Genomic DNA, 16,465 nt, shown 5'->3' with positions numbered 1-16,465 from the left:
GACTCATAAAACATACCTGTTTACATTACAGCTGATTGAAGATAGGACTACGTGTCGGTACTTACGCATGTGTGTGTGTGTGTGTGGCTACACCTTTGCGATAATGGCAGCTGCAGAATATCGGTCTTGGATATTCATTCCTCTGTTCTGTGATCATGTAGCAATCGGGTATACGTATATCCAGGAGGCTGGATGGCGATAAGCTACGCTGGTAAGCGGGACCCTCCTCAATCAGCAGAACCTGCTGCCCAAGGCCATCGTGAGGAGAGAGAGAGAGAGAGAGAGAGTAAAGAGAGAGAGAGTAGAGAGCGGAGAAGGGACAGGCCAGGAGGAGAAGGAGAGTAGGTTAACGGGAATGGATAACAAAGAGGCTCTGGAAAATTGAGGAACTCCAGATATTGTAGATTTTGAGTGTGTCTCTGCTTGTTGCACATCGCTGGCGGAACCGTGGTGAATAAAAGTTGATTCCACGGAAGAGCGAATTCTGAAACTGAAGGAGCAGAAAAATCAGCTTTGACCTCCCCTCAGCACCTGGTCGCACCGTATGGGTAACGCGGCTCAGCGGCTCAGCTACCGAATAGCCACTCCATATCTGTAGGGGTCTCATCCATCCCAGAGTGATTCGAGTACTGCTGGCACACCTCAGGGCGCCTCTTTTACTACCCTTATCATGGCTGGAGTGGAATCAGACATCTGTCGCCTCCTATTATCACCTCTCTTCAACAGTCCCTCTCCGTCTGGCTTGATGCTGTGACTTTCTGTTCTAAAGGAACCATCTCGGCCTCTGCTCTCGTGAGAAGCCTGCATGTCTCCAAGCTCCTTAAAGTCCTGGACTCATAAAACGCAGCTTGCGGCTGCTTCCTTTGGTTTCTATGTGGAAACCAACCGCAGTATGATTAGCTGTTGTGATTTCTCCTTCGTTGTTCTGCAGAGCGAAGCTATGGAGTTGCCTTCCTTCCTGTAGACTTTTCGCTTTGAGATAAGTCGACAGATAACCGAGGAGATCAATCCCCTGTTGTATTGTCCAACTTTTATTCGTTTCATTAACTTACTGTATCAGTTTTATGATAGACTTAGCTTCGACTGGGGTATGCTGTTGCCTCTGTCGTGTCGACCATTATATATATATGTATACAGAAACTGTAACTCGGTTCATCAGGTCAGTACGCTTCCAATTCATGACACGACCATCATTCCTAAGGCTTGTAGTGTTGCATCGCACACCTATAGGCATTGTAGGGACCACAGATCTATATATGCAGGTAGTTCCTGATCGAGGAATAGATGTCATGGTACTTGAGAGGTGGATCAGGTCTCTTCCTTTATTCTGCTTATCGAAATTGATGTAAAGAATTGAAAGCCTTTCCATAGACAGACAAACACTCCGACAGTAGGATTCGAATTGCTGCCGCTGGTGTGGAAGTTGGGTATGTTTGCTACACAGATATTGAGCCCGCTATACAGCAGAGTGGTGAACATGTTCAGCATTTACACTAGTGGAGGTAGTTCGAATCCCGCTGTTCGAGAATATATATATATATATATATATATATATATATATATATATATATATATATATATATATATATATATATAATGTATACATACATATGGTAAGTTCAACGCCGAGAGTAGAGGGCATGGTTTTTTGAAATGTGAGAGTATGGTTTTTTTAAATGTGTATGTTTGGAAGGTTCGGTCAGGAGTGTGTGTGTGTGTGTGTGTGTGTTTGTGTGTGTGTGTGTAATGTCTTCCCGTCTGTTGCTCACAGCTCAGGGCGTAAAACAGCTACAGAATCTCTCTCAAAATCGGATTATTGGCTGTGGCCTCAAACCAGTTCACCTGTTTACGGTGGATTCTTCCCCCCCATAAGCAGAATATATGCGATCTGGTTGTTGCTCTGGGATGTAAGTCTGGGCCATTTTTAGCCCCAACCATCTGGGAGTTTCCCTTCCGTTCCCAGTGCTTGCTCAGGGAGGCGGACGGGCGGTTGGTAGGGCGCGGGAGGGAGAGAGAGAGAGAGAGAGAGAGAGAGAGAGAGAGAGAGAGAGAGAGAGAGAGAGGAGGAGACAGTCTATTACAGAAGTTTATATTGAGGCCAACATGGTACGGAAGTTTGTGTGTGTGAGTGTCCTACGACTCCAAGTTGCTAGTGCAAACTCAGAAGCAGCAGCAGCCGACCACGGGTAACCCCATCATATATGCTATTTATGACCCGCTCTCACACCACAGGGCTGGATGGATGCGAGGTCTTTTGACTTTCCCTATTTCATAATCTATACTTTAAGGAACGGTATTTCATCCGAGTGCAGGTTATCGAATCTGATATCTGATATATATATATTCCTATGAGTCCAAGGGGAAAATGAAACACGGTAAGTTCCCAAGTGCACTTTCGTGTAATAATCACATCATCAGGGGAGACACAAGAGAGAAATTGTCTTGGACAATCGTATGTTTACGAAATGGCGTCCTAGCATCGTCTCTTCGATGTATATCAACTGACTGTTATATTTCTCTCTTGTGTCTCCCCTGATGATGTGATTATTACACGAAAGTGCACTTGGGAACTTATCGTGTTTCATTTTCCCCGTGGACTCATAGGAATATCTTGATCACGCGCAAAATTGTGATCCTTTCCAATATATATATATATGTATATATATATATATATATATATATATATATATATATATATATATATATATATATATATATATATATATATGCCAGAGCCATGAAAGTTGCTAACCTCAAAATGGTCAAATGTTTTCCTTTGGCTGTCCTTGTCCTCCCCGCATACGGAGAGAGAGAGAGAGAGAGAGAGAGAGAGAGAGAGAGAGAGAGAGAGAGAGAGAGAGAGAGAGAGTATATGAAAGAACATGGAGGAGGATAAAGGCCAATGACCAAGTGGTGCAGTTAGACATCCCGTTGCCGTTGCGTTATAGAGGATTATCTGGGAACCACCTGGTGGTCACGACTGTATCCACACCATATTTTCCGCGTCTCCTGGGAAAAGATCCTCTTTTTTTTTCTTATATACCCAAAACCATAGAAAATGGGGAAAATAACCGGGTCTAAAGCTAAAATACAGTACAGTTTTATTTTCCCTGATTTTTTAAGAATGTGATGACATGAAAGGATATCTAGAGGGTTTTGAAGCATTTTCAGGCAGGTTTTGAAATACCAGCGAACGTTGTCAAAGTGATCTGCTGCCACACATGTAGGTACATGAGTAACATGTACGCTCTCGTGTGGTTAATGTGGTGAAGACTAGTTCTATCTGGTATGTATGGCCATCGTCGTCTTAGTTCTATCAGTGAGCAGATGAGGCTTTGATAGTCTCTTGATTGAAGCTGTGTCGAGGAGGTTTGTTTCGCACGATTCACGTTCTTTCGAACTTGAATTTGGGACAGAGACGACCTTAAAGGGTGTGGTATTAAGACGATTTAAAGGCTAAAATGATCATAAAGGGTCATACCGAGACGACCTTAAAGGCTGACGTATTTCTCTTGGATAACTGTGGGAGAATGTTATACCGTAGTGGTGACTCTTTGCGCGAATTCCTTCATTCATATGTCACACATTAAGTATTTCCAACTCAGGTCACCAGAGGGAGTATTGTACCGAGGGTGTATTGTCTGGAGTCTATGAGAAGGATTCTGGTCGTGTTGGGAACTTGGAACAGACTCGTAGACCCTGTTGATAGATTCGATGTTCAGATGAGGAGCCTTAGCGTTAGAAGAACTATAAATAGCGAGACTGAGTCGTGAATGGTCGTATGAGGATCAAAACTGGTAGAATTCGGGCCAAAGAAAGGCATTTAGCCATGTGGGTGGAGTATTTTCATCGAAAATGAATCATAGAGATGACATTATCTCCTGGCTCGGATGGCATTATAGGACGGTGTGTGTGTGTAAGACTAAATCTCAGAAGACCGTGGTATCGCAGGCACGATCTACATGCGCAGAAATGATACCGAGCAACATCAGACTTCGAGGATTGTGAGTAAATGGGAACAACAGAAGATATCACAGTAATGAGACCTTTACCCAAGACTGTAACAAGGAGCTTGTAACAAGGGCTTTGTAACGAGGACTTTGTAACAAGGTCCTTTCTTTCCTGTTGCATGAAGACAGAAGAATACCTCCTCACCAGAGTTTTCATACCATGCAAACTAATTGACATTTTAACAATGTCAAACTCGAGGAGTTTGGGAATTCCTGGCATTGCTTGAGGCTTCCCGGTGCAAAAAGAACGTAAGAAAGTATATGATCAATAGTTTACCATGAAAGAACGGTATTCAATTGCCTTAAAATAGCATGAGGGAAAAAATCAAACACGGCTCTGGACCACATGAACCCACATGATCACGAGGCCACGCGTGGCCTCCGCCACCATCATTTGGCTCCGCTGCCAACGTCTTACACTAGCATGAGTTCAGTTCATGAGCCCACGCGCCGTAAACGAACTTAGCCTTGACCTTTGTGTAGCACTGTCACCTTGACCCTTGGCCGTTAACCTGTAACCCTTCAAATATGTTTCATTTCCGTTTTCGAATCCTCTAATCAATGAGTCATTTACTCATCATTATTCGCAATTGGTGTACTGATTCATTTTTGATATATTAGTTATCTACAAAATAGCTTATCCGGACATTTAAGTAGATATCATGTACCATTTCGACCCCTAAGTAGGTGTCGTGAACCATTCGGAGCTTTTAGAAGACTTCATTAACCACTTGGACCTTTACGTAGGTGTCGTTAACCACCCGGAGCTTTTAGAAGACGTCATTAACCACTTGGACCTTTAAGTAGGTGTCGTTAACCACCCGGAGCTCTTAGAAGACGTCATTAACCATCTGGACCTTTAAGTAGATGTCGTTAACCACCCGGAGCTTTTAGGAGGCGTCATTATCCATCTAGACCTTTAAGTAGATGTCATTAAACCTTCAGTAAACGTCACTGAATCAGGGAATAGCAACATATCTATCTTACTCTTGAATTAAGTATCTCCATTCCCGTATGTACATTGGGACGGAACGACTGTGAAAGACCTCAATTGAAATACAGAAAAAATGATAATCATCAGCTGGAATAATAAGACAACAACAGGACTAGCTAACTTATTCTTTATTGTAAATAAAACGTGTATGGAAAAATTTAGAACCGTCTATATACATTTTGAACTCGATTTAATTGAGACATAATGAACCATGTCGGCGTCTCTCTTCCTTCCTCTGGCCCCACTTCTATTGACCAAGGTCTAGAGGCACTCTTGTTCAAGTGTCTGCTTATGTTGTGCTTTATAAACACACTTTGGAGTTTCATTTCATTATTCCATCCATCCATTTTTTTCCTCCCCGACGTCCAGATCCATCCCCTCCAATCTTTAGACCTTAACCTGCTTTACTTTAAGCCTTCGTTACCAGCAAATGCGGCATCGTAATACTACATTTCCGTACCACATCTCCATATCATCTCAGCAGACTTTTCTGTAGCCAAAAATCCGAGGGGATCTGAACCCCTAACACCTGTCTGAAGCCTTCGTTTTCGATCCTGTCTATTCAGCTTTCTGTATATCTATTCTTCACCTTTTAGCCTCTCTGTCCTCAACAAACAGGGCTTCGCTTCCATCTAGTCCACAAATCGGCTTCGCTCCGGCCAGGGCATCGTGTCTCTCAAGACGCTTATGCATGCAAATTGAGCCCAACCTGATTTGTTATAACGACAATATTATCACAGCAGAGTGGAGACCAGCCCTGATGTGTTCAGGCCTGAGAGTCATCAACATGCCTTCACTTTCTCGTAGATTGATGAACAGCTTCCCTTACTGCCGTCCTCTCGAGGACGTCACTCATCATGATGAGTCATCAAACGTCTTCTCCCTGTGTTAGAGAATGATGGCCATGTTTCTTACGGTGTTCTATCAGGTCATCACTCTTATTGACAGTCATCAACAAGGCTGTATGCGAGAGTTGAATTCCTTTTGATGGACAGCCAGGTCATCCTTCAGGCCTGGAGGACTTTAGCCTCTCCCGTCGGAGATCGCGGGTTGAAGAGTCACTTATATCGACAGCTGTGACGGGGAGGCTTCTCAGTGAGCCAGGCCCCTCCCTAAGGCTGTGTGGGTGGAGGTGTAAGGCGGGCAGTGTGTGTGTATGTATGTGTGTGAGGGTAGCAGTGGTGTAACTGTGGGAAGAATGTGAGTGGAGGATGTGTGTGCGTGTGTGTGTGTGTGTGTGTGTGTGTGTGTGTGTGTGTGTGTGTGTGTGTGAGGAGGAAGTGTGGATGAGTATTTAGTGTTACTTGTGTTAGAATTGCGTGGTGAGTCTGCGTCTGGATATGGTGTAGGTGTTGTGTGTAGTGTGGGTGGTATATAATACGTTCTCACTAAGAGACGCAGACGGGATCAGAACCGGAGATGGGTGGGAAGGTGGTTTCTGCTAATGGAAAGTGAAGCCAAGCTAGTTACCCCTTACAGCCACAAATCTATCAGCGGTTTGGTTGGTACATTTCAAACGTTGCATCCTCATTGTGTGTATCTTATGAACCAACGTCAGCGGATGTGGCTACACCTCGGATTAACAAAGTCTATATTTGCTATAGCATATCGATGATATATCTATATCTCTGTATATCTATAATCACCTGCCTATCTGTTTATCTATCTGTTCCCTGCGTGTCGTAGAAGGCGACTGTATGACCTTGAGATTTATGGAACATCCAAACATGAACGTGATTGTGGACAGTTCATCCTGTGACCTTGATGTTCGTAGGACATTCTTCACGACCTTGGAGTTCGAGTCGCGACCTTGAGGTTCGTGAGACGTTCGTGCATGACCCCTGACGTGAGAAACTTCTGATCCCGGGCATTGGCATGACGGAGCATACCTACCAGTCACCTCCCTCATGCGTATTAGTGAAGATAATCAGCAGTTTATGTTGAGGTAACTCCCGCTGGTACGCAAATTGCTGGCCACACACCTTTTTATAGCCAAGCTCAGGGTCTGTAGATGGATACGTGTGTGTGTGTGTGTGTGTGTGTGTGTGTGTGTGCGTGTTACAGGACTCCGCCTATATGGAAAGAGATCGGTATTACAACGTTACTGATGCGTACTGTGTGTACGACGCAATTGACCCATAGAGGGTCTCTTTGTCTGTGTATGGAGGACGAAAGACATTCGATTGCTTGAGTTGAATAGCTTCATAGCTAGTACGGATGCCGGCGTCTGAATGTATGAGCAGCGCCTCGACCATCGCCACAAGTGGTAGAGGTTCGAATCTCCTCTCTCAGTGGATGGTATCATAAGTACTACATAAGTGTACATTTCAAAAGCCATTTCATATATATATATATATATATATATATATATATATATATATATATATATATATATATATATATATATATATATATATATCGTTAACGAGATGGCCTTGATCAGGGCCTCAGTTGCCCGTGCCGGCTCAGCTAACATAAAGGAAAAAAATATATTAGTAGATAGATGAATAGATAAGTAGATAGATGAATGGACAGACAGATAGAGAAAGAGGTAGATAGATAGATGACCACAATGATAGTGAAAGATAAAAGACGCCTGCCATGGACTGCAGGGCTTCCAGCGTTATCTTCCCACATGGGGCAATTGCGACCAAAGGTTGAATAACCTGGCGGGATAACGTCGCAAAATATTACAGTACCGTCAGCCTACCCCCAAACCTTCCCAGGGAGATGGGGGGTAGAACCGTCAACATTGGTAGGTTAGGGTGGTGGAGAGGGGGATAGGGATGGAGGACTGTTGGTGGTTGGGTGGATGGATTTGCTTGCCGGCCGACATATAGCACAGAACAGGTGAATATAGAGATGGGTACTATATATATATATATATATATATATATATATATATATATATATATATATATATAAACTTGACCTTGACCTAGCACTTCAGACACCCTTCATACCTCAAGAAACACACAACAGTAACGGAACATATACATTCCGAAATGACCTGGTAACCCCAGACAACCAACCTCGCAACCTGATCGTAAATACCATCCCTCCAGACGTGCATCCGTCTGGAACTACATCCCCAAGACATGTACGAGCTACGCTTTTCTCGCCTGCTGTACGTACACTTACGAACACCACCGAGTCAGCCATATGACAACACACCTCTTATCCCCAGGTGCATCTTCCACCCCTCAAGACTAGGGATCTTTATCTCCCTCCCTCACGTCACACAGATAGATATACGCATAGCTTCACTGACACTTCCGTGGACGTAGCTGGCTTCTTGAGTGGTGCGGAAGCCCCATAGAAAAGGTACCTGGGACAAGAAGGTAATTGTAAAGTACATGTATATATGTATCAATGTACCGTAGGCAGTCGATTAGAACGCTAGCTACAGCTAAATGGGGGAAGAAGCGCTACATACGGACTGCAGGGAAAGTGAGGGGGGACAGGTAATTCGTCTCAAGGGGAGCTATGACGACGAAACAGTTAAATGAGGCATGACGAAAGAAAATGTTCGTGGTGTGATCTGTCATGCAGTACACCCGAAGGTTCCAGAAGAAAAGTATCTTGCAAAAGGGCTTTGGAGAGCCTTCCCTGTCCCCTCTCTCTCTCTCTCTCTCTCTCTCTCTCTCTGAAGGCTTTGCCTGGAACGTGGGAAATCCCGGAGCAGCATTTATCGTGTATGCGACGTGGCATCAAGGAGCGTAAGGCTGGCAGGTTTAGGGAGCCATAATTCTAGCTGATGTATAAGCGGCTCTGCAGCAGATGCGCTTACTGCCGCCGCCAACCACTACCACCGCCGCTACTGGGGCCGCTACACCACACCATACGGACGCTTCGCTATATATTATTCACAAATATCTTTTGGGAGAATACGCAACAACGTCGAGTCTCGTTCGTTGCTTTTCCGTTTTTTTTTTTCTCTTTCCCGGGCACTCGTGTGACGTCACGACGCATGCGCAGGAGCGGCTCTCCCGCAAGCCTCGAGAGATTTTAATGAGTAACATCACTGATGTGGTAAGCGGGTTAGTGGTGGTGGTGCGTGCGCCTTTGTACAAGGATTTTGATGTTGATGGGTAGCTACGGAGAGAGCAGGCGAGACCAGGGCTCAGCGAACGCGGTAAAAATCGATAGTGCAGCAGGAGGGTCGGAGTAGGACGGAGAGAGGTGGTGGCCCGGCAGGGATGCCAGTGTGTCAGGCAGTCCAGTGGCGACCGTGGCAGGGGTAGCACGTCGGGCTCCGCTCCGCGCCCGTTACCGCCACTTGATCCTCACGCTCGTGTGTCGACCCCTCGAGGCTTCCGCCGCCAGCCTTGTTCCTCTCTTGTTAGTGCCAACGCCGACGACTAAGTTACTTCCTCGACCAAGATTCTTAAACCAATCTTGCTGAGGAGCGAGCGAGTGTGAGAATGAAGCATTAGCCCTTGCCTCTCCCTCCCCCCCTCTCTCTCTCTCTCTCTATCTCTCTCTCTCTGTCTCTCTCTCTCTCTCTCCCCCTCTTCTCTCTCTCTCTGTCTCTCTCTCTCACTCCCTCTCTCACTCTATCTATCTCAGCCCTTGACGTTTGAACCCTAAAACCAAGGTCGGACTGTTTTTCCCTCGACACCCCCCGCCAGGACCGGCCCGAGGCGGCGGCAGGTCCGGGACTCTGGTAGTGTCACCAGGTGTCACACACACACACATACACACACGCACACAAAACACATACACACCTTCATCGCACCTGAGTCTTGCCACAGGGAAGTAACCCGGACCCATCGATCCTAACTCCCATACAAGAGCACGTGAAGGGCCAAGGCGTAATTGTTATGCAAATATAGGAAGTCCAGAAAGGCCGACTGAGAGTTTGACCTGGTCTGGGGGGTCAACACATGCTCCGGTGACTGCTGGCCCTGACCCAGCCAACCAGCGTTACCCACCTGGAGGCAGCGGACCCATCCTCCAGCCTGCCCGGGCAAGGTAAGTGCTGAAGGGGGCGTTCCTCTCACTCTTACATAACCCTCAGGCCTAGTTGGGGTGGGGGGTGTGGTGCCAGACGGAGGAGTGGCCCTCTAGTGCTCTAGTGGAGGTCCACCTCGTGTCCTGTGAGGAGCAAATCCCAGCGCCCCCCCTCCTGTTTCCCTTTCAGCTCTCCACATGTACATGCGGGCGGCCCTTGGATAGAGAGGGAGGGAGGGAAGAGAGGGGGAAAAAATCATCTGTCGATCTAATTCTGTTTCATGATGTCCGTCAGGGTGTCAATTCCCCGATCATTCATGTGGCCCGGCGTGACAGATTGAGTAAGAACAGACGGACTACGGCAGCGTACCAACAGGCACAGCTCTGTTGACGCTCGTCACGTGTGCAAGGGGGGAGGGGAAGCCCTCACCTGTCCTTGGTTACAGGACAGAGCAGCATCAACACCACCACGCTCCAGCTGGCCTTTCTGCCCCGCGATATACAAACATCACTGGAGACCATGCCACTGTGTGCTTCCACTGTCAAACGACAGTCGCTGAATGTCTTGAGTACGTGTGCAGTACATTGCGCCTACTCTCCTGTCTGATGATCATTCTGGGCTGTACAGACGGAGTGTTGATGGGTACAGGAGGGTGCAATTGTGTGCATAGAAGGTTGTTAATTCACACGAATTCTGGGGAAGTGGTGGCTCGTGTCAGTCTCCCAAGTGTAGTGCTGGAACTACACCGTCACGCTTGTGTGAAGTGATGTACTGCTCATCGGCTGGGATCGGTAGCTTCAGTACACTAGGGTATAAATGAGGAAATACACTCTAGGGGTGTAGTGGTAGATGTATGCCGTCCGTGTGGTGGCGAGGTGTAGTGTACACTCCCTGGGGTGTGCAGCGGCTGATTTTCACTACGGGGGTATAGGACCTTCGTCGCGATGAGGGTGTAGTGGCAGTATCCTAGTTCAAGGTTAGAATCCAGGCTGGTGGCGCCATGTTGGGCAGAGTACATTTCAGGGGATGTGTTGGGTACTAATTACTATGGGGGCGTGGTGGGGATTGTACTGACTGGGGATGGGGGCATGTTAGGGAGTGTACAATAGTGGCTTTTAGTCATTATACATTCTGGTGGTATTAGATAGCCTACACAGTGAAGAGGTGAGGGATACTAAAGCCTGTGGGGGGGCGTGGTCGTTAGTGCAAGCGTTGGATGCTACGGAAGCCATTTCGTCTATAAGGGTGTGATAAGCATTGTACACTCTGGGGAAATTGGGGAGTTTGTGACCATTTTCAGAGGGTGTGGGGGTTAGTGGGCATGACGTGACCATGTTGTGCGTTCTGGAGACCGTAGTAGTATACATGTAAATGGATGTCGTGAGACACCCTAAGGATTCTCGGTTCCTCTCGGTTCCTCTAAGAGAGGAGGTCCCTAGAACGTAAGTAGGTACTGGCCATCAGATCCTCTCCATGGTAGGTACTGGGCACCAGGTCCCCTCCGGGAAGATGCTAGACGCTAGGTCCCCTCCCGCGGTACGTTCTGGGCACCAGGTCCCCTTTTGTAGATGCTGGGCATCAGGTCCCCTTCCGTGGTAGGTGCTGGACACCGGGATCTGCGACAGCGTAACCCTTGTGGCTACATTCTCACGAGGTTCACTCAGCCTTGTACAGAGGGACTATAGGAGACCTTAGTCACTCACCTATTCCTCAACTGGACAAGAAAATCGTAGGATTTGCTCGTCTTTAGAAACTATTTTCAGGTTTCTCTAGCATGTGTCGGATGTGATCAGATTTCTGTGTGTGTGTTTGTGTGTGTTTCCTATCCCTGCCATGATTTCCTCCTCTGACCTGCTTCCCTGAGGTACAGTATTTTGTATATCAATGCCTCAGCACTGAGTAGGTTTTCCGTTGCATCTATCCAGAATACCTCTTGTCTTGCGTGTATACATACAGCCACATAGGCAAGAGAGAATTTACCCACATCCTCTAGACTGGACAGTGAGTTCAAAAAAAAGGAAATTTATAAAGGATGTATCTAATATACAGCAGGTGTCTGTATAATGAGCCAGCGCATGAAGTATACAGCGTACCTAGTGGCCAGGTAGGAGGTGATGTGAGGAGGCAAGTGGCATGCTGGGGTGAGCGAGGGAGGTGTAGTGAGCTCTGTGGGAGAAGGGCGGCCCGCCTCACCTGGTACACAGTACTTAACTCTTCAAATATTTACCAAAAAACACTCCAAAAGGTTTCTGAAAAATGCGTACACGAGGGAGGATGCTGGGGGTCGCTTGTATGATGGAAATGTACCCTCCAGGGAGGGACTGGTGCCTGGCACTGATGTCTGACGGCGGAGGTAAGGCATCTGCTGGAGATGTCTATCCAGAGATGATGCAGATTTAACTAACCTCGTTGAGTTTAATGCCATATGTCAAATAAAGGCACTAAAGAACAAAGGTTAAACCTGCAAGGATTTGACGAACTGCAGGGATGGTCTTCGATCAAGCTAATGTGCTGTAATTTTCAAGATCATGGGCTGGTCTTCTTCGGTATATGGAGGTAGTCTCCCTGGGAGGAGACGAGGTCACTGTGGCGTGAGGACAGCTCACTCAGCGGCGCTAATCTGCCTCACAAGGGCAAGGTAGGCATCACTGTTCCCCAGCACCTGCAGCTAGAGACGAGGACCTCAGATGCCACAGAAGGTTTTCCCTCCTTCACAGTGACCCCTGAGTGTAGCTTGCCGTGCTGACCTCTACGGATTTTCAGCTTAAAGTAAGTTTAGTTTTTTTGGGAAGGACTTGTGCTGTTGGTTTATAGGACAGGTAAACGTCCCAGCCTGGCATGGGTAAGCCTTGTGATACTGATGACCCGACCATTATAATTACTGACACTCTAGGATCTCTCTTAGGAAAATCCTGTGTGATAAGATACAGATATTCAGGTAGTAAATCACACGCTAAAAATTCACCGTAATATTAAAAATCCTAACATTATATATTCACTGACACACACACACACACACACACACACGCCTCCGTGGAATAGAGGTTAGTTCTACGATCCACCAGTCTAACAGGCCCGGGCTTGATTGTCGGATAGGGCAGCCAGCTCACAGCCAACCCAGCTGTTCATCCTCACCTTTAGACTCGAAGGATGAATGGGTAGCTGGCGTAAGTTGCGGTGTGCATGTGTGTGTACACTTCATTAGGTTGTGACAAGATAATGTGTATAGAGTTGAGACGGGGCAACACAAGTGTACAACTCTCTCCTCGTGACACACAGATGGTGAACACACACACACACACACACACACACACACACACACACACACAGACACACAAAAATGAATTGACAGAGCTCCAAAAAATGATCCGTGGTGGACCGGTCGACTTCGGATCTTGCCAGAAACCGATCGACATGCGCAGTAGTCGACATCGATTGACAGTCTGTCATTGCGGCCTCATTCAAATAATGTTCGTGTCCGAAGATTTAGATATTCTTTAGATATTCTGAACGTCAGTAGGAGAAAGAAAAAAAAAATATCGAAACTAGCCACTCATTCTTGAGAGGAAGTCTAATTTTACTGTTCGGGGAACTGGGATCGAACACGCACGTATAACAAATACACGCAATTAATTTTGTAGTTTTGGCTTATTCATTTTATGCCAAGTGGAGCTCCGGCCCCACCAGCAAGTGGGATCGACTTGTTCTTCAATAATATATAATGTGCTGATGAACCACTTGAGTGGCTACGATCTCGCACAGTGGTATTAAGAAGCACTTTTCGCTTCGGTAAAAAGTGGTGCTACGCAGCTCAGTTACTTACATTACTTACAACGAGTACTTTCCTACGCAGCTCAGTTACTTATATTACTTACAACGAGTACTTTCCTACGCAGCTCGGTTACTTACATTACTTACAACGAGTACTTTCCTACGCAGCTCAGTTACTTACATTACTTACAACGAGTACTTTCCTACGCAGCTCAGTTACTTACATTACTTACAACGAGTACTTTCCTATCATCTTGGGTTCCATAGGGATCAAAGGGCACATTCGGGAGCCTCCTGCTGGGTGGGTTCTCTTGTGGTTGATGTTCACCATCCTCGTCATCACCACCACCACCACCACCATCACCTCGTCATCACCACCACCACCACCACCACCATCACCTCGTCATCACCACCACCACTACCATTATCACCATCACCTCGTCATCATCACCACCATCATCATCACCACCACCACCACCATCCTTTCTCATCTTCACCCTCATCATTATCACCACCACCACCCATCCTTTCTCCTTATCTTCACCCTCATCATTATCACCACCATCATCATCCTTTCTCATCATCATCTTCACCCTCATCATTATCACCACCACCACCCATCCTTTCTCCTTATCTTCACCCTCATCATTATCACCACCACCACCCATCCTTTCTCCTTATCTTCACCCTCATCATTATCACCACCACCATCATCCTTTCTCCTCATCATCTTCACCCTCATCATTATCACCACCATCTCATCATCTTCACCCTCATCATTATCACCACCATCATCATCTTCCTCCTCTTCTTCCTCTTCCTCGATAGTTCCAGGCGCCTCGTCAGCCCTCCCTGGGAACTTTCTCAAGTCGAATAATCATCTGCCCTCCTTGGCTCTGTCTCGTTTCCCCGCAGTGCTGGGGGTCCTCCTCCGTCAGGCGCTGTGACGTCACTTGTGCTGCAGCTGTGCCTCCCCCATCCCAAGGTATATCTTTGGTGCAGATGAACATCATTTTTTTCCGTATGATCTGCAGGAGATCTATCATCATAAACGTGTAAGGTTACGATCAGTGTGTGAGGTTTAGTGAATACTTGAAAGATGATTGGAGAGTTAGTTACATCTGGGAGATGATTGTAAGGCTAGTGGACACCTGGGAGATGATTGTAAGGCTAGTGGACATCTGGGAGATGATTGTAAGGCTAGTGGACATCTGGGAGATGATTGTAAGGCTAGTGGAAACCTGGGAGATGATTGTATGGCTAGTGGAAACCTGGGAGATGATTGTAAGGCTAATGGACACCTGGGAGATGATTGTAAGGCTAATGGACACCTGGGAGATGATTGTAAGGCTAATGGACACCTGGGAGATGATTGTAAGGCTAGTGGACACCTGGGAGATGATTGTAAGGCTAATGGACACCTGGGAGATGATTATATGGCTAGTGGACACCTGGGAGATGATTGTAAGGCTAGTGGACACCTGGGAGATGATTGTATGGCTAGTGGGCACCTGGGAGATGATTGTAAGGCTAGTTGACACATTGGAAATGAATGCAAGGCCAGTGGACACCTGGGAGACGAATCTAAGACAAGTGAACACCTGGGAGATGAATATAAGGCTAGTGGACACCTAGCAGACGCATATATGGATCATGGAGACCTGGGAGATCAATACAAGGCTAGTGGAGACCTGGGAGATGAATGTAAGGCTAGTGGACACATTGTAGATGAATGTAAGGCTAGTGGGCACCTGAGAGATGATTGTAAGGCTAGTGGACATCTGGAAGACGAATGTAAGGCTAGTTGACACCTGGGATATGATACCACCGATATATATATATATATATATATATATATATATATATATATATATATATATATATATATATATATATATATTAGCTCTCAAATGACATATCAAACTTAACCCGCTTGTCCTACGCCGCAATGTTGGTTCACTCTCCCTCTTCTATAAGTATTACTTTGGTTTTTGCTTCTGAGAGCTGGCTGCTTGTGTTCTCATACCACTAGGCAGAACACGCAATACTCGGCAAGATGCTGCGTCACATGATTATTGTGAGGCCGTCGGCAACTCACGGGTGGGCCGTTTTGATAACTGTTTCTTTCCCTACAACTCGAAGCTTTGGAACGTTCTACCCTCTCATGTCTTTCCCAGTAACAATGACCTGTCACAATTTAGAAGACAGATTTTTCACGTCTTCCAAAATTCGTAAATGCTGTCCCTTGTCTTGTCTCTTTCCCTTCCATAATCCTTTCAAATAAGGCCCGGCCTTGATGTGGAACTTTTATCCGTAACTGAAGCCTTCAACGTGGGGAAAAAAAAATGCAACTTTGCACCTTTGGATCTTCCTATTATAATCATGCTTATCGTACTTTCTCAGTCATAATGAAAGCAATACAATATTTTCGCACTTTGTCAGTAAATTTTTATGTGTTTGAATATTTACTACCGACGTAATGTAAACGTAAGGGTGTTGTACTTCCCTGAAGCAGCAGTCTTGACACAGCGAGTACTGTACCAAGGAACAGCAGAAGCAATATGGTTATACAGCACAGAGACGAATCGAGGTGACAAAACCAAAGCTAAAACACAAACAACGGAGTAAGATTAACAGCAGAAAGCAACAGAAACGGTAGTATTACATTACAACACCAGGACAACAGAGTAACAGAAGCAGTAGCATTACACTGCAACACTAGGACAACAGAGTAAC

The 16,465-nt window shown here is 46.2% G+C and overlaps 1 protein-coding gene across 4 annotated transcripts in view; it reads left to right on the top strand.

Moving 5' to 3' along the window:
* Positions 1-16,465, top strand: part of LOC139764167 (acetylcholinesterase-like) — a 207,644-nt gene that overhangs the window by 13,973 nt on the left and 177,206 nt on the right. The window contains exon 1 of one of the 4 annotated variants that reach the window (XM_071690715.1): positions 9,062-9,978. The exons of 2 other annotated variants lie outside the window; for them this stretch is intronic. The gene's annotated coding sequence lies outside the window, so the exon portion shown is untranslated. Of the gene's footprint in view, positions 1-9,061; positions 9,979-16,465 lie in introns of those variants that run through there. One more of the 4 variants, XM_071690712.1, reaches the window with a different exon arrangement.

Source organism: Panulirus ornatus, chromosome 48 (assembly GCF_036320965.1).
Source record: "Panulirus ornatus isolate Po-2019 chromosome 48, ASM3632096v1, whole genome shotgun sequence".
Lineage (NCBI taxonomy): Eukaryota > Metazoa > Arthropoda > Malacostraca > Decapoda > Palinuridae > Panulirus > Panulirus ornatus.
Note: the sequence above shows the minus strand (reverse complement) of the source record. Positions and strands in the feature narration are given on the sequence as shown.